Source organism: Lagopus leucura, unplaced genomic scaffold (assembly GCF_019238085.1).
Source record: "Lagopus leucura isolate 7727_CA_CO unplaced genomic scaffold, USGS_WTPT01 Super-Scaffold_100157, whole genome shotgun sequence".
NCBI lineage: Eukaryota > Metazoa > Chordata > Aves > Galliformes > Phasianidae > Lagopus > Lagopus leucura.
The window spans coordinates 45,906,919-45,911,738 of NW_024962334.1; positions in this window are offsets into that span (position 1 = coordinate 45,906,919).

Below are 4,820 nucleotides of genomic sequence, written 5' to 3' on the forward strand. Positions count from 1 at the left end.
TTTGAGCCCTGCAAACTGGTCCCACAGGATCTGCCCTCCTCCCCGCACGCTGCTTCGCACGTGCTGGTGGCCAAATGATTCATGTCATGAGAGGGGAAACGCAAGAGCGGAGAATAAATGAATCACCCTCTGCCGCAGGTCATTTAATTCATTCTCCCTTCGGGGGGCAAGCATTTTTGCACAGTCTAATTAGATAGTTCATCCTAATGGCAGCTGTACGATTTTTTTTCCCTCTTCTTCGTATCTTTCAGCAAAATAGCACAAAACCTGATGAATGCATAAAGAGAAGGACCAAAGATGCCATGCAATAAGCTCTACGTACCACGCTGATGGGACAGAACAGTCATAAAACCCCACAAAGCATTCACTACATGCATAGTTTGCATTGTAGCGCTCTCTCTGTCCGCTGCCTCCCCTGCCCTAGTTCCCAGACTTTGGGGTATAATTATAGAATACCAGCAACTGAAGCTGGTTTATAAAAGATGATCTTTTTCCACGGAAAAAAAAAAAAAAAAATCTGATTAAAATAAATAAAGCTTTTTTTCTTGGCAATGTGATTTTGTTGTTTTTTGTGTGTGTGTGTGGTTTTTTTTTTGACAAACTGAGAACAAAAATGTTCCATCTTCCCCTCCTCCTGCCCACCTGCTTTTGGAAGAAAGCAAGGAAGAAAAGGAAGGGAAAAACCCTATGTTTTTAAGATGGTTTTCAAAAGCCATGAAACATTTCTACCCAAGCTGATATTTTCTAAGGAAATTCTCATTTCACCTGTAAAAGTCCCTTTAAGTGTAAAGTCCCTTTAAGTTCAGAAAAGTACAACTGCTTGTCAGAACAAAAAGAAAAGGGCTGGAAAGGTTCAGTGTTCATAGTTTCAGCTACAAGAATGGTGCTGGATAAAGTATCGGGGAATCTGGATAAGTCCAGAGTCCTCTTGGCCCCTTGCACATCAGTCTGGGAGGTCACAGAACCATCCAGACCACAGATCCATCCAGAATCAGCCATTGCAGATCTGAGTAGCAATGAGGTCTTGATACGCCTTCACAGCAGGTTCAATATCACAAAGGAGGTTGGACCCCTTGGATTCAGGTCTGTTCACTGCCCATGGATGCAGCCATCCCACTACACACACTGCCCAAAGAAAGCCATGAGCTGCAGCGCTTAGGACTTTCCTGGAGGTCTTCACCCTTCTCTTTCTAGCTGAAGACCAAGGCCTCTCATTGGTATCATCTTTCATGTAGGTGATCTCAGCACATTGCTGGGCTACATTTACTTTTCCACCAAATCAACACTGCAATGAAGAATGTAGAGAACTAGAGGCTAAATCTTTTATGCATGAGCCATGCTTTTGCAGGAGAGGACAAAGTCTTCCCCCACAGCTTCAGCTGAGACACAGACAACATGCCTCTGCCTAACCCCCATCACCACCAAACCCTTCTGCTGGGAAGCTTCATTGCCTCCATTCAAAAGCAGACTATAAAGAAAAGTACTTTACAGAGAAAACAAGGCTGCTTGCAAATGTTTCACCCAGCAGCTCCCACACTTAGAGCACAATCTCACTTGCAGTGGCCTCATCCATCTGCCTCAAGTCCTGCCCTGCTGATGATGGATTATTTTCATTAACATTCCCTGCAGTGGCTACTACTGCGGCTGTTGTGCCAGTGATGCAACGTGAGCACTAGGGTTGGATGACAAGTGATGGAAAGTCTGTGGCCACTCCATGTAAAACTATGTTTGAATCACAGAATTATTAAGGTTGGAAAGACCGCTAAGATCACCCAGTCCAACCATCAACCCATTACCACCATAATGGTGGTTTGGGGCTGAACAGCACTGTCCTGTGTCCCCGTTTCTTTGTGCAGGGATATGACTGCCCCACAGCAGCAGGAAATTATAGTTGTACATCACCTCCAGCCCTGATGGATGTGCAGCCTTCAACATCTTTTTACCCAATCCTCCCAGATTACAACATTCCTCCAGTGGCCATCTTCCCAACAGGAGCAGCCTGACAAAAGACAAAACCTCACTTTCCTTGGCTCCATGGAAATCTCTCAAGGGCTGCAGTAGGTGTTGTGACTGATGGATGGAAAACAGCCTCTCACACCACAGGGATGGGTTTGCAAATCCCTTGTGCAAGACTAAGACAGACATGCCTTGTATTTGTGATGCCTTTCCACCGTCCATGGAGTATATGCTACTGTCCATGGGTCACTTGGTGTTTTGCAGCGTTTGAATCATCATTTCATCCCAGCCCAAATTATCTCCTTAGAAAACCCATTATGTCAAAATGTTGATCAAAATAGACGTTTTCCTAAAAGGACTGCCAAGGAAAGCTTGAATTTATGCAAGAAAAGTTTTTGACTGAAACATTTGTTAGTCAAAATAATCCTATCAAGAAAACCCAGGGAAGATAGTTGAGTATTTAGCAAATGAGACCCGACTCCTGAGCCCCACCATCACATCAGAGACTGCATAACCCCAAAGCAGCCTGTTTTACAATACTTTCTTAAATTACTTAGCAACCCTCTGTGACATTCAATACCTGATCGCCAGCCCTCCAGTTAATGGGAGGAACATACCTCCTAAAGGACTGTTTATCTCAAGTAGATATCAAAGGGCTGAGTCTGGAGCTTACACCAGACCATAGAATCATTAAGGTCCTGAAAGTTCTCCAAGATCAACAATTTCAACTCCAAGTCACCCCTCATTGCCACATCTCCATGGTTCATGAACATCTCCAGGCATGGTGACTCCACCACATCCCTGGGCAGCCTGTGCCGGTACTTCAGCACTCTTTCAAAGAAGAAATTTTTCCTCATCTCCAATCTGAACATTCACTTCTTGATAGCCTCAGTACAGGCTTAGCAAGCTCCTCCATGCCAGTATGGGTACATGAGGTGGAGGACACAGTCCCCACAGTGATTCTCTCATGCTTCATCTCTATCTATCCCCAGGCTCCAGAAATCCTAACATAACAGCAGGAATCCCCTAGTTTTAGCAAATCCCATACATGTAGGGGGAAGGTGCAACATCTGTGCAACATCTGTCTGAAGGTGCCTGTTGGAGCTGGATGCAAGGGCAGATAACCCCTGCTGATGCCATTGGCTTTGCAGCTTCCCAACAGAGAGCAGTACCAAAACATAAAAGGTTGAAATTCTTTCATGGGAATCTTTGGGTCCCATTTTGTTTGTGAAACTTCAAAATGTGGCATCGGTTCATGTGAAAACCCAGATTTTTCCCATTTCTCTGCTGCAGTGGTCCTGACAGTACAGGCAAGAGCCCCTGAATCCCCCAGAAAAGCAGAAGGGGAGAGAGTGGAGCAGTGAAAAGGAGAGAAGTAGGACAGGAGGGTCTGATATTTTTCCATGATCCACAAAACTCTCTTTTTCCTTACGACCTTGTTTGGAGGCTGGAAGCTGCTGTTTAGTGAATGCTGTCAGACAGCAGTGCTGGCAGGAGATGGATGAGCTGTGGTGTGGCTCTGCAGAAGGCACTTGGAGGCAGCATGATGTCAACAGCAGCAGCATGGGAAAAGGCAGCAGAAAGCTGAGGTTGGATTAAAATGCTTGTGAGCACCAGGATGTGAGTAATGGATTGTCCAGCATATCTATGCATGCAAAGGAGACAGCAGAGCTCTGCAGTGCCTTTAGGCTGGGCTGACAGAGAAGGGCTGTTAGTGGCACAGGACTTGCCTTTATTGCCTTAGGAGCTTGTTTTCATCTCCTGTGAGGTGTGGATGGGCCATGACTGCAGTCCAAGTCAAGCATTTGGGCTGCTCACCAGCCTGAAGAGAAGCCTAACCCCAACTCTAACCCTAATCCTAACCCTAATCCTAACCCAGCATTTCCCAGCATGACTCCACCACCTTGCCTCTGCTTGACCTTTACCCCAGACACCAGCACTGCCGTGCTATACCCCTGCAAGACAAGGATGCAGAAAGGTTCACTTTGGTTTGCGCATGAATTTGGTTTGCAGCATGAATTATGAACTCGCTTTGAATTTCCCCTCCCTCTTAATGTCAAGGAGCATTTCTCCCTGCACCATCACAGAGAAGGTTGCAGTTCTGCCATGTGCTCCTATGTGAAGCACTGATTGCTTTTTTGCTGCTTATGGTCACTTCTCAGAAATACGGTTCTGCCACTCTCAGGTCCACAATGATTCTCTTTTCACATCCTCTGTTTCTGCAGGACATCAGTTCAGAGATAATCTAGTCTTGCCATTTTTTGAAACTGACAGCGTAGTTTCCTTGTATCTTCTGACTGGCCTCTCCCAAGAGCAGGGCTCCTACCACAAGGTTTGGGATGGTCCTGTGTGGAGCCAAGGGTGGGACCCAATGACCCCTGTGGGTCCCCTTTCCAATCAGGATACTCTATCCTATGTTTCTACAATGCAGGCCTACAAACAAAGCTCTCTCTCCTTCTCTCCAAGCACTGGTGGCCTTAGTTATGCTGATTGCTGGGACTGGTCCCTGCCCCACACAGCCTTTGAAGAGCCCCCAGGCTCCATCTGGGAGAGGATAAAGCTGTGCCAAGGAGCGTGATGACAACTGAACTGCATGGACCATTGTGAATGGGTGCAGAGCTGGTGCCTGGGTTACAGTGGTATTATTAATGCAGCCTTGGCAATTCTGGGCTCCCTGTTGATGGCTATCCTCTCATTTATGAAGAGGTCTTGAGGCGGGCAAAGCAGAGCCAGAATGAAACATTAGAGTCCCACCTTGTCACCAGGACTTTTCATGGTCACAGCACATGCATTTTGTTGTTGATTTCCAGCTTTTTTCTCCAGGAATTCAGGAGGGCCAGGCAATCCCTGGGCAGATGATTCCA